Source organism: Myotis daubentonii, chromosome 13 (genome assembly GCF_963259705.1).
Source record: "Myotis daubentonii chromosome 13, mMyoDau2.1, whole genome shotgun sequence".
NCBI lineage: Eukaryota > Metazoa > Chordata > Mammalia > Chiroptera > Vespertilionidae > Myotis > Myotis daubentonii.
Window position 1 is genome coordinate 4,969,180 of NC_081852.1, and position 14,458 is coordinate 4,983,637.

Consider the following 14,458-nt stretch of genomic DNA (forward strand, 5'->3'; position numbering starts at 1 on the left):
CCCCAATCCCACCAACATGTGGGCCCACCCAAGCTGTTTCCAGTGGCTTTTCCATAAAAATGGCCTGTCTGGCATGCACGCTTCCTACTTTGCTAAAATCTCTCAAAGAAGCATCATCTGGCCAAGGCGTGCCCCATACCTCTCACTAAGTGACTCCAGGCCAGGCTCTAGTGTCATCCAGCCTTGGTTCACAGCTTGGCTTCTGGGCCTCCACAAGTAGCAGCCATCTGCAAATCACTTTGTAACTCATTCCAGATAGCCCCAGGCAGAACACAGGCCATGGCTGACCTTGATCTGTATGTCCTGGGATTCTCCAGAGCCAGTGCACTTGGTGGATATCTTCAGACCACATCAGAGCACTACCCAACCACCTCCATAAGCAACATACTTAAGGAGAGGACTCAGTGGACACCAGAGCTCCACTGAAGTAAGTCTTGCTTTATGGCATGGGCCCCTGTACAGCTGATCCTCAGTGGTCGCAGCCAGGCCTCCCAGCCAATCAGCCAGGGGATAAATTTCTCCCCTTGCCATGCCAACAGCAGTCAAGGCTCAACTACAACAGGAGGGTGTACACAGCTCACATGGGTATGGTGAGTACACCTGGAGTACCCAGCTTGGGTAAACGGGGAGGCTGTGCCACTAGACCAGCCGTGGGCAAACGCCCACGGGCCGGATCCAGCCCGTTTGAAATGAATAAAACTAAAAAAAAAAAAAGACCGTACCCTTTTATGTAATGATGTTTACTTTGAATTTATATTAGTTCACACAAACACTCCATCCATGCTTTTGTTCCAGCCCTCCGGTCCAGTTTAAGAACCCATTGTGGCCCTCGAGTCAAAAAGTTTGCCCACCCCTGGTAGTCAGTCTGTGTTCTTGGAGACCTGGTGTCTGGAAGGATTGTGTCAGCCAGGGTTCATCAGGAAAGCTGGAGCCACACTGATTATTTTAACAGAGAGAATTTGGTTTCGGGAATTGACTGCACAAGTATTAGGGGATTGGAAAAAACTAAAGGAACACTGGGCTTAACCAGTAGTAGTTGTGGGAAGCACCTGCCACCCCAGAGGTTGAACTTACAGAACCTGGAAGCTTGAAGAAATTGTGCTCTGTGGACCCTCTCTGGGACTCAGTGCCAGCTACTGCTGGCACCCCTGGAGCTCAGGGAGGGCCCTGAGGAGCTGGCACTCAGACCCCGAGGGGTAGGTACCACTGGCTCTGAAGGCGGCAGGAGGTTGGTTCTGGGAATGTGAAAGGATCCTGGGAACTGGCTTACTGCTGCTGCCAGGGCGAAGGGTGTTGTTCAGGTGACGTTTACTGGAACAGCAAACAAGCTTAGGAAGAAGGAAGTCTCTTCTCCCCCTCCAGCTTTCTCTAGTTTCCCGCAGGCAGAACCTTCCAGGAGCCAGCTAGTGGAAGACAGGTTGGCAGTGTCCCATTCAGCATCACAAAGTGGGGGTGTGGGTCCAAGTGTGAGTTTCTGGTTTTGTTTTGTCTTTTTGTTAAAAAGTGATAGTAATCATATTAAGGAGGATGGTACCTGGGAGATGACAAGACCTCAGTTCTTGTCCTCTTGAAGGAAAGATTTCAATCAAGAGACACAGTGCAGCGAAGCAGGCAAGAATTTATTGGCTGCAGCAAAACACACTCAGGACAGTGAAACAAGAAAGGGCTTAGATTAGAAGCAACAGGAGAGCCTAGGCTGGGCTGCTTTGCTCACTGAAAAGTCAGAGAAAAGGGGGCCTTAGAGACAGGTTCAGGGGGTGAACCCGGGACGAGCTGCCACTGCCCATTGCTCCTCTGGTTGCAATCTCATGGGGTCCCTTAGAGCAGTGGTTCTCTACCTTCTGGCCCTTTAAATACAGTTTCTTATGTTGTGACCCAACCATAAAATTATTTTCATTGCTACTTCATAACTGTAATGTTGCTACTGTTATGAATCGTAATGTAAATATCTGATATGCAGGATGGTCTTAGGTGACCCCTGTGAAAGGGTCGTTGTACTACCAAAGGGGTCGTGACCCACAGGTTGAGAACCGCTGCCTTAGAGGTTAGGGCAGGGGTGGGCAAACTTTTTGACTCGAGGGCCACAATGGGTTCTTAAACTGGACCGGAGGGCCGGAACAAAAGCATGGATGGAGTGTTTGTGTGAACTAATATAAATTCAAAGTAAACATCATTACATAAAAGGGTACAGTCTTTTTTTTTTTTTTTTTTTTTTTTTTTTAGTTTTATTCATTTCAAACGGGCCGGATCCAGCCTGCGGGCCATAGTTTGCCCAGGGCTGGGTTAGGGAATGCGTGCCTGTGGGGGAAGGGAATGGCACATATGTGTTCCCTGTGCCCCATGGGGAGAGCTCACACTGGATCCTTTGTATTGATGGTATTTATCTCTCTCTTGCAGGTGGAGGTGGTCTCTGGGTGGTGGAGGGGGGTCTGAATAGAATATTCATCAGCTTTCCAGGGGTGCTCTTTCAGGTTTCAGGTCTCCACTGATTGGTTGACGCCAGGCAGGGGGTCATTATCCAGTGAAGCTGGTCCTTAGATAGCCAGTGTCACTTGTCTGGTTTTGCTGCTTTTCTGGGTCTGGAGCTGAAATACAGGCTAGATGTTATCTTTAGAGACGAAAAGGTCAGGGGTTTCAAACCACATGACCAGCAATATGGAAGGTCCAAACCACATGACCAATGATATGAAAAGTCAGGGAGTCCAAACCATGTGACCAGCAATAACCTAAGGGAGGAAAGGTTACCCTGGGGGCAAGATCCTTTCTAAACACCCAGGGCTTTCTGCCCTGGTGACCTTCTGTACTTGGCCCGTCATTCTTGCTCTACTCACGTCTGTCTAAATGCCTCCAGCAGTACTTTCTGTTATTTTCTCATCACCTACCAACTCCTGACTGTAGTAATGCATACTTGTTGCTTATTGGTTGTGTGCACTTTGGCAAATTGCTTAACTTTGCTGAGCTTCACTTTTTCCTTCAGAGTTGTGAAGATGAAATAGTCTTAAGTGGCTTAATACAAGTTTCCCTTTTGATGTATTTACTCCTGTACTTATGGCACTTAAAACACTCCACTTGGCATCAGAAGGCCTGGGTTTCAGTCTGTTCTTCAAATTACCAGCTGTGAGAAATTCACTAAGTCACCTTAGCTCCCTGAACCATCCTTCCTCAGTAAAAGTAGGAGTAATTTTACTTACTGTGATGGTCATACAGATGGTTGTAAAGATGGTGATGTGGTAACATAAAGTTACCATTAAATACTATACATCAGTTTTCATTTACTCTGCACAGAAGACCTAGATCCCGAGCTCTTCTGTACCACGTTAAACTGATCTTATCTCTGTAAAATACTGTGCAGAAACACAGACAGTATTGTTTACCATTACCCATAATAAATCTAGAGGGATGACCACACACTGTTCCCTCACAGCCATTTCTACAACCACTGGTTGACTCTGTTTTGGGCCATTGTGCTTATTCCAGAGGAGATAGAAGACACATCCAGAGCCCCTCAATTAACAGCTGTTATTAAAGAGTCCCTTCTGAGCACAGATGTGTCAAAAATTGCTGTATAGCATCATATAGTTCTAATTATTTGTGAGTGTTTTTTGTTTAACATAATTAACAAAAAACTTTGGAGAAACTAGGTTAGGGAATTTGTCGTACAAAGTTGAATGGTATTTTGAAAGTAGATTATCTCCTGTTTTTTAAAAATACTTTAGAAACGAAGCATTTATTATATACTAATATGTAGGCCCCTAGTAAGGGATATAAAACATAATGCCATACTAGTTTGTCTTTCCTCTCTGTTTTTGGAAGTGTCAATGTAAGGTCCAAACCTATCGAGAATTTTTGAGGTTTTTTGTGATTTTTTTTTTTTTGACCGCATATAACTGGGAGCAAGATCTGAAATGCTTCAGAGAATAGCTGTTTTGCAGGTTCTTTTATGCATTTGAAATTAAGGAAGGACTATAAGGAAGGTTACATGGAGGTGGGAGAAAGTAAAGCAGGGATTGGATTACAGGATACTCAGAAGGTTATGTGCTCTCTTTTTTGTTTATTAATCCTCACCTGAGGATACTTTTCCATTGATTTTTAGAGAGAGTGGAAAGGAGGGGGAGAGTGGAGAGAGAGAAACTAGAGAACTGTGGATGTGAGAGAATAATTATGTGCTCTCTTGAGGGTAGTTAAGACATATTTCCAAGATGTGTTAACCTAAGATGCACAGAAACAATGGACAGGGCTTGTTTAGAACCTTGCATTAAAGAAGTTAAAGGCCTGGAGCATGACTGCCCACCCACTAAGACTTGCCCAGGTAAGACTTTATGATCAGATCGCCTTACGAGGTTACTGTCCAGAGGACCCCTTTTCTTCATCCACAGAATGTATACTTGTGTTGAGGACAGTAGTCTTAGCACAGAAGGAAAGGGAAAGGTTTTGAATGAAGAGGAGATGGTTGAGCAGAAATACAAAGGTTAAATTTATTTTGAGTAAATAAGTGAGCATTGGGGAGAGGTAAAGTCCAGTTGAAAAGTAATTTCAGGGGGGATGATGAAATATGTGGCCTCTAGGTGATGAAGACAGGACAGTTTCTTCATAAAGCAAAACTTTGCCATCCCTGCTGTAAGTCAGAATTTAGCTAGGTGGTTGGTCCTTTTTACTCCTTTTTCAAACTTTTCAAAAACCTCATTATGAATGTCTCACTCATCACAGTTTCCCACAGCGTGGATCCAAGGCAGGCTTTTTGGCGAGATTCCTGTGTATTACCGCACATACAATCACAGAACTATTTATTTAAGCATGTTATTTTCTTAAGGGTTTATGTTTAGATTTGGGTGAAATTGTTTTTTACACTGATATAAAAATAACCGTGAGTAGAGTTGCTCCAGGCATATGTGTATATGTTAGTTTAGGGATTGATGGGGTGGAGGTTAGAAATGGGAAGAGAATGGATGAGTTGCTGGTTAAGGGAAAAGACAATATTCTTATGCTAATCCAGGCTCTGGATAAGGAGCAAAGCAGCCATACAAACAATGGCCGAGGAGCCAGAAAGTCTGCAGTGAGTGAGGCTTCTCAGAAGGCTTGTCAGACCCGGCGCCTGGAGCTGCCGAGGGGGGGCCTCTAGAAGCCAGTCTTTCCCTTGTGCTTGAAGGGTTTGGCAGCAGGCCAGCTTGTTGAAAATTCCCAAACCTCAGTACTAGAAAGTAAAAATCAAGGGTGTGAGCTTAACTGGAAGAGGAAAGAATGACCTTTGTTTTTTCAGCCTGCCTCACCCTTTGCCTGTTTTGTGGTGGTTTTTTAAATACTCTGATCGAACTATTGGGTCACCCTTGTTACAGTTTGCAAAGCTTTAACATTTTTTATTTTGAAAGAAATTAATTTTACAGAGTTACTTTGCCTTAATGTTATTTTCCTGAAGAAGAAACTGCACCAGTCTGTCTATGTATGTAGCAAAGGAAATTTATTTAGATGCCTATTTGGACTCTTTAATATAATATAATTTATATAATTAGGAAAATCATCAGCATTTATATTAACAACTAAAATCACAAATCTCCCCAAAATTACATAGCAGATCAATTATAGATAGAGCTGATAATATGAAACTGTCGGGGCAGGGAAAAATTTCCCCTTACCCATTTAGTTCTGCAGGTCGAATGATTCAAAAGATGTATGGACTATTACTAGGAAAAAATCAAATTTTAATACGTGCATGGGGGAAATTCATGTAAGCATGAAAATTGCAAAGACATTGAGGCAAAATGAGAGATATATATGTCATTTTGGACCAAGGAGTGGGAGATAGGCAATTCACCGGTAGATGGGAAGGAGCAAACATTTGTTAAACAAATTCTGGCAGGACCACCCAGAAACAGAGGGGAATCTAGCAAACAGATTGATGCTTGAATCCTCCCTGTCTGCCACCCTCATTTCATATGTGCGGAGATGGATATGCTGAGGTTCCCTTCATGAAGCAAGTTTTTCTATCAGAATCTCTTTAGGTAGGTAAGAGGGAAGGAAAAAAACACCCTCTTCTTGAGTTTGTTGTACTTGTTTTCAGCTTGAAATAACCTGCATGCCAGGTTGGCCCCTTTGGAGGGCACTCACTCTGACCCCCACAAAACCAGTAGTGACATTAGAATTACCTCTCTTAAATTGCCAGGATTGTATATGAAAAGTGCCTTTACCTAAAATACAAAACCGATGTCATCATTATGAAATCTATAGTTTAAAGAGGCAAATGTAACAGTGTATAACTAGTGGCAGTTTTTCCCACACAAAAAATGAGCCTTGAGGATCCAAGATGGTGGCAGAGTGCAGGGAAGCCGCACACACCTCCTCCCAGGACCAAACTGGAATTACAGCGAAATTATTGGACAGTCATCCTGAATAACCAACCAAAGACTAGTTGGAGAGAAGCATTATAACCAAGGGTTTACAGAAGTAGCCGCATCAAGACCAGTAGCTTCAATTGTAGGAAGAATGGAGATACAGAAAGGGTGGTCCTGCTCTCACAGGCGGCGGTGGAGGTTCCAGAGGGATAGCTCAGCTGCAGAGGTTCCCCAGCCCAGAAATAAACCCAGGTCTTTATGGTCAATTAATATTTGAGAATGGAGACAAGAACATACAATGGAGTAAAGACTGTCTATTCAATAAATGATGTTGGGAAAATTTGACAGGTACGTGCAAAAAAATGAAATTTAGACCACCAAATTACACCATACACAAGAATAAACTCAAAATTGATTAAAGACTTAAATGTTAGACTCAAAACCATAAAAATCCTAGAAGAAAACAGGCAGTGAAATCTCAGACATTTCTTGTAGCAATATGTTTTTTGATATCTCTCCTAGGGCAGTGGTCAGCAAACTCATTAGTCAACAGAGCCAAATATCAACAGTACAACGATTGAAATTTCTTTTGAGAGCCAAATTTTTTAAACTTAAACTATATAAGTAGGTACATTGTTATTAACTTAATTAGGGTACTCCTAAGCTGGCCTTTGCTGAAAACGTCCTCAATCTAATTGAGGTACATTCGCTGAGGTCGACCCCTTCCAACTCTCCCATCCACACTCAACTCGTGAATGAATCGCGCGCGCCTCCCCCATGCTGCGTCTCCCGTCGCCCAACCGACCAACACCCCCCACTTCTTCTAATGCTACTTCTTCAAAATAGACTCACCCAGGCCAAAAACCGACTTATGCGCATGGGCCATGAAGTTTCAATCACACTGTACGTGTGTGCCTGCACGTGGTGTTTTGTGGAAGAGCCACACTCAAGGGGCCAAAGAGCCGCATGTGGCTCACGAGCCGCGGTTTGCCAACCACTGTCAAGGGCAAGGGAAACAAAAGAAAAAATAAACCATTGGGACTAAATCAAACTGAAAAGATTTTTCACTGCAAAGAAAACCATCAACAAAATGAAAAGACAAACCACTAAATGGGAGAACATATTTGCCAAAGATATATCTGATAAAGGGTTAATGTCCACAATTTATAAAGAACTTATAAAATTCAACACCAAAAAAACAATTCAACTAAAAAATGGGCAAAGGACCTGAATAGACTATTCTTCAAAGAGGACATAAAGATGGTTGAGACACATGAAAATATGCTCAAGGTCACTAATCATCAGACATGTAAATTAAAACCCCAATAAGATATCAGTCATCTCACACCTGCCAACAAATAAACAAATACAAGTGCTGGCCAGGATGTGGAAGAAGAGGAACCTTTGTGCACTCTTGGTGAGAATGCAGACTGATTCAGCCACTGTGGAAAGCATAATGGAGCTACCTCATAAAATTAAAAATAAAACTGTCCAGTGATTCCACTTCTAGGAATATATCTGAAGAAACTCAAAACACTAATTTGAAAAAATATATGCACCTTTATGTTCATTGCGGCGTTATTTACAATACCCAAGATTTGTAAGCAGCCCAATTGCCCATCAGTAGATGAGTGGATAAAAAAGCTTGGTACATTTATACAATGGAATACTACTTAGTCGGAATAGTAAAGAAGGAAATCTTACACTTTTGTGACATGGATAGACCTGGCAAATCCTATCTAATAAAAGAGTAATATGCAAATTAGTCACCACTCCATCACAAAGATGGCCACACCCATAGCAACAAGATAGCAGCTCTCAGTCCCCTCAGCCCCACCACTGAAGTGTCCGGGCCTGTTGGCCAGGCAGGGGACGGGGGAAGCAGGGGGCGTGCCGAGGGGCCGAGCAAGCGATCAGAGGGGCTAGGGGTCCCCTGCCAGGCCAGAGGCCTCAGGCCTGGGTAGGGGTGGAGCCGGCAATCGCAGAGGCCTGGGCAGGGGTGGAGCCAGGATCGGAGGGGCAGAGGGGGAGCCGGCGATCATAGTAAACTACAGAGGAAACACCTTTTCCAACCGTTCATTGGCTTAGCTCCCTGTATGCCACTGGTAATATTCTTAGTAACTTGGGTAGTAAGAATCCAAAAAGGTGATCTAGGGTTTTTTACCACACTCCTGGAGAAAAAAACGAAGGTCCGCTGCTGGAGGACTAAGAAATGTCATATCCTGCCCTAGCAGGTTTGGCTCAGTGGATAATGCCTCAGCCTGCCGACCACAGGGTCTGGGTTCAATTCTGACCAAGGGCATGTACCTAGGTTGCAGGCTTCTCCTTGGCCCGGGCCCAGGTCAGGGCTCATGTAGGAGGCAACCAATCAAAGTGTTCCTCTCACTTTGATGTTTCTCTCTCTCTTTCCCTTTCTCTTCCACATTCTCTAAAAATCAATGGAAACATATCCACAGATGAGGATTAAAAAAAAAAAAAGAGATGTCATATCCTATGAAAGACACATCTTGAAAATGCCTAAAGAAAGTTGTCATTTTTTTATGGTGAAGGGTCTGGAGTCCGTGTTGATGAAAACACCTTGGTGGCTGTGGTGACTGGCAGTGGCTGCAGCAGTGGTGTGATGGGGCTGGCGCCTTCCCCTGATCAGCCCGGTCGCCTCCCACAAAGGGAGGCCAGACTGCGGCTTAGGCCCACTCCCCTAGGGGAGCAGGGAGTGGGCCTAAGCTGTCAGTAGGACATCCACTGAGGGCTCTCAGTATGTGAGAGGGGGCAGGCTAGACTGAGGGGACTGCCCCCCCCTCACCCACCCTGTGCACGAATTTCGTGCACCGGGCCCCTAGTCCTATCTAATTGAAGAGAAACATGGTAATTAGCCCTACGTCGGCTACCCTTCCCATTGGCTAATCAGGGCGATATGCAAATTAACTGCCAGCCAAGATGGCGGCCGGCAGCCAGGCAGCTTGAAGTGAACATGAGGCTTGCTTGTTTCAGTGATGGAGGACTCCAACGTTCCCCGCCTGCTGCTGCCGGCCTCTGAGCTTGCAGTTTGAAACATTGTTACAAATATAGAAGCTAAACAAAAACCCAGAAACCTGCTTTCAGCCAGCCGGGATCTCAGAGCTGCAGTTGATACAGTGTTTCGATTATAGAACCCAAACAAACCAGATACCTGCTTTCAGCAGCAGAGGCCTCAGAGCTGGAGCCAGAGCTAAAGCTGGCCCAGAATTAAAAAAAAGAGAAAAAAAGGTACAGTTGGGAGCTTCAGTCACCCGCCAGCCTGAAAACAGCCCTCAACCCCTCACCCAGACCGCCCAGACACCCCAGTGGGGACCCCCACCCTGAAGGGTGTGTGACCAGCTGCAAACAGCCATCATCTCCTCACCCAGGCTGGCCAGGCACCCCAGTGGGGACCCCCACCCTGATCCAGGACACCCTTTAGGGCAAACCAGCCGGCCCCCACCCATGCACCAGGCCTCTATCCTATATAGTAAAAGGGTAATATGCCTCTCAGCACCGGGATAAGCAGAGCCACGAGTCCTCCCGGCACCGGGATCAGCGTGACAGGGGGCAGTGCCCAAATCCCCTGATCGCCCTGTGGCTCTGTGTGTGATAGGGGGCGGCGCCACAACCTCCCTATCGACCCTGCTCTGTTCGTGACAGGGGAAGGCGCCCCAACCCCCTGATCAGCCCTGCTTTGTGCCTGATAGGGGGGAGCTCCCCAACCCCCTGATCGCCTTGTGTCTCTGTGTATGACAGGGTGCGGCGCCCCAACCCCCCTCCCCCCCACGGGCCCTGCTCTGTGTGTGACGGGGTAGAGCCATAACCTCCCCATCGGCCCTGCCCTGAGTGTGACAGGGTGCGGCGCCCCAAACCCCTGATCCGCCCTGCTCTGTGTGTGACGGGGCGGTGCCCCAACTCCCCTATCAGACCTACTCTGTGAGTGACAGCGGGGAGCTCTTCAACCCCCTGATCGGCCCTGCTCTGTGCATGACAGGGGGGAGCTCCCCAACCCCCTGATGGGCCCTGCTCTGTGCATGACAGGGGGCGGCGCCCCAACTCCCCATCGGCCCTGCTGTGAGCCCGACCAGGGGCTGCACCTAGGGATTGGGCCTGCCCTAAGCCAGCAGGTCGTTATCTCCCGAGGGGTCCCAGATGGCGAGAGGGCACAGGCCAGGCTGAGGGACCCCCCCCCCCGAGTGCACAAATTTTTGTGCACCGGGCCTCTAGTATTATTATAAATGACATAAGCCAGAGAAAGACAAATACTATATGACTTCACTTATATGTGGAATCTAATGAATAAAATAAACTCACTAACAAAATAGAAACAGACTCATAAATTCAGAGAACAGACTGGCAGCTGTTAAAGGGAAGAGGGGAATGGGCTGGGTGAAAAAGGGGACTGGATTAAGCCCTAAAAACCCTTATAGACAACAGCATGATGATTACCATAGGGAAGGGAATAGGGAGGGAGTAGGGGAGGAGGTAGAGGGTATGAGGTGATAAGTAGTGATGGAAGGACTCTTGACTTAAGACAGTGAATATACAGTACAATATACAGATGATGTATTATAGAATTGTATACCTAAAATCTATGTAATTTTAGTAACAGATGTCACCCCAATAAATTCAGTAAAAAAATGTTTTCTTAATGAGCCTTATTTATATAATTTTAAAACAAAAGAGCATACTTTTGGTTACTCCTTTGAAAGAAATATGTCAGTTATATTATCCAGTTCTTTAAGACTGTCTTATACTTCTATTGTTATACTAGAGGCCCGGTGCACAAAATTTGTGCACGGGGGAGGGGGGCTGTGAGGGGCCCCTCAGCCCGGCCTGCACCCTCTCCAGTCCAATCTGGGACCCCTCGGGGGATGTCTGACAGCCTCTCACAATCTGGGACCTCTTGCTCCTAACTGCCTACCTGATTGCCCCTAACCTCTGCCTGCCTGCCTGATCGCCCCTAACTGCTCACCTACCAGCCTGATCTCCCCTAACTGCTCCCCTGCTGACCTGATCGCCCCTCACCTTCTCTGTCTTGCCCTGCACCCAGGACCCAGGTTTCCCTCCTCCGACTAGTCACAGGCACACAAAACCCAGGCTTCCCTCCGTCTGGCTGGCCACAGGCACCCAGGACTTGGGTTGGCTCCACCTAGGCCGGCCGCAGCCATAGGGGACTGTGAGCGGGTGGCTTTGTCTGGGCCGCAGCCACAGGCGCCTGGGACTGCAGGGCGGGCAGCTTCGTGTTCCTCTCCTGGGCCACAGGCACAGCCACTGGCACCCAGGACCATGGGGCAGGTGGCTTGTCCCTCTCCCGGGCCACAGCCTGGCTGGTCCCCATTCCTCTCTCGCAAGCTCATTTGTGCCTGGCTGGTCTCCATTCCTTTCGCAAGCTCATTTGTGCCTGGCTGGTCCCCATTCCGCTCTCCCCAGTGTTGAGTGTCTGAGCTGTTACAGTGTGAGGACATGATGACCATTTGCATATTAGCTCTTTATTATATAGGACTGGAGACCTGGTGCACGAATTCGTACACCAGTGGGGTCCCTGCAGGATCGGGTCAAAACCGGCTCTCTGACTTCCTCCGGGGGGGTCCCAGATTGCAAGAGGGTGCAGGTCAGGCCGAGGGACCCCACAGGAGCATGATCAGAGCCGGGGAGGGATGCGGGAGGTTGGCCAGCCGGGGAGGGACTGAGAGGGTCTCCAGGGCATGTCCGGCCTGTCTCTCTCAGTCCAGATTGGTCAGATCCCAGCAGCAAGCTCACCTACCAGTTGGAGCATCTGCCCCCTGGTGGTCAGTGCATGTGATAGCGACTGGTTTACTGTCTGCCCCCGGGTGGTCAGTGCACATTATAGTGAGTGGTTGAGGGGCCTTAGCATATCATTAGCATATTACGCTTTGGTTGAATGGCCGACCAGTTGACCGGACACTTAGCATATTAGTCTTTTATTATATAGGATTCTGACTTGAGTATGGTTTCTGGGCTTCTGTCTTTGGTTGACTGTGCAGTAACTTACAGTAATTAGGCTTTATTATTTCAGCAAATTTCTCATAACGACTGTATTATAGTAACTATCTATTGCTGCCCAACGAATTACCACAAAACTTAGCAGCTTAAAACAACCAACACTGCTCAGCCGTCATGGCTCAGTAGTTGAGCATCGACCTATGAACCAGGAGGTCGTGGTTCGATTCCTGGTCAGGGCACATGCCCAGGTTGCAGGCTCAATCCCCAGTGTGGGGCATGCTGGAGGCAGCCAATCAATGATTCTCTCTCATCATTGATATTTCTATCTAGCTCTCCCTCTCCCTTCCTCTCTGAAATCAATAAAAATATATTTTAAAAAGAACAACACACACACACACAAAAAAAAACGTTTTCTGAGGTTTGAGAATCCACCAGGGCCTTAGCTTGGATGGTTCTAATTTAGGATGATAATCAGTTGTGGTTAAGATGCCTGTTAAGCTACAGTCACCTGAAAACGTCCCTTGGGCTGGTGCATCCATCCATGACCAAGGCGACTAACTCACATGGCTGTTGGCACAGGAACCTCTGTGAGGCTACTTGAGTGTCATTGTGACATGTAAGCTGGCTTCCCTCAGAGTATTTCAAGAAGTCACATTCTGTTGTTTCCATTTGACTTCTTAGAAGTGGGAAATCAGGGGAGGGAAGTAGGCTTCACCTTTGGAAGGTAGTATCAGCATTTTTGGACATGTATTTGATCATACGATGATCTTTCAGTAGATTTTTTTTTAATTGTGAAAAAAATACCTATCGTGAACTGTAGTTTGTATTCCAGATATCGTAATATAAACTCCAATAACATTGTCATGATGGATCCTGGACCATGACTTTATTTTATCGGTGAATTTCATATGAATAGAACGCTGGTGTTCTGGGCCCTTTCCTTTTCATTCTTAGAAGGACATCTCGTAGAGTCACAGCTTTACATATCTCCATGCTGTTGTCATAACAGACTTATCTCTTTGGTTCCAGATGTTTCCTTTAAGCTTCAGAACCAAATGCCTCATAGAAATTCCCTTTGGTCTAAAATGGAACCCTGATCTCTTCTCTGAAAATCCACTTGTCCCTACTTCAGTTAATTGCTCATGCCAGATCTTCTTTGACCCCTCACTTCCCCACATCTGATCCATTGCCAAGTCCTATTGAGTCTATTTGTGAAGCATATTGTGAATTCAGCCACTGCACCTCCACCACCTTAATCCTAACCACCATCACCCCTCTCCTAAAGTCCTCCAGTGTCCTTACTGATGTGTTCACTTCTGTTGTTGTCCTCTCCAGTCCAGGACACGAAACCAGATCGTTGTCTTCCCATCCACTTAGATTTAAATTCCAACCCCTTCCTACGATCTTGCCTGACCTGGTTCTTGCTTTTGTTTCTTCACCCTCATCTCCCACCACACTACCCCTTATTCAGAACATTTTAGAAACATTGCTCTTTGTTGTTCCCTGCCTCAAGATTTTGCACAGGCTGTTCCTTATGCCTAAGCCCTTCTTCCCTCACCCTCTTTCTTTTAACCTGGCTAGCTCTTATTCTTCAGATCTCAACTTAAGTGTCACTTCCCTTGCATACTCCATCAGTGCCTCTTGTCTCTCCAGAACCTAGCACCAGAAATGGTATCATTTGTATTGTCTTGTTTAATGACTATGAATTCTGTAAGGCTGGGTCTGTTTTGCTTTCATCACTATATTCTTGGTGGCTAATACAGAATCATGCATATAATAGTCACTTTAATAAATAATTAGTAAGTAAATTAATATTCAATAGCAAGACTACTGTTCATGCAGGATTTCAGAGTTGGAAGGACTCTGATGAATTATTTAATTAGTCTAGTCTCGTTTCCGTCGTGCCTGCCATGTCCTTGATAACTTTGATATTCTGACCAGTTCATTCAGTTGTCTCTCAGGTGTAGTAATTTCTCTATCCTTTGCATCCCTGTCATTCTTCTCTAAAATTTTGAAGAGGTCTGACCAGGTGGTATGAAGGGAGATCTTGCTTGCTCTCTGATTATAGCACTGTGCTTCAGACAGCAGGCGATAAAATCGTCTTAATGTTAATCAGCTTAACAATAACCCACAATTGTCGGACCAACTAAACGTTTGTACAGACT

The 14,458-nt window shown here is 46.1% G+C and overlaps 1 protein-coding gene across 5 annotated transcripts in view; it reads left to right on the forward strand.

Moving 5' to 3' along the window:
• Nucleotides 1-14,458, forward strand: part of BMPR1A (bone morphogenetic protein receptor type 1A) — a 191,842-nt gene that overhangs the window by 123,716 nt on the left and 53,668 nt on the right. For 2 of the 5 annotated variants that reach the window (XM_059662046.1, XM_059662047.1), the window contains exon 3: nt 256-427. The exons of the other annotated variants lie outside the window; for them this stretch is intronic. The gene's annotated coding sequence lies outside the window, so the exon portion shown is untranslated. The remainder of the gene's footprint in view (nt 1-255; nt 428-14,458) is intronic. 5 annotated transcript variants of the gene reach the window in all.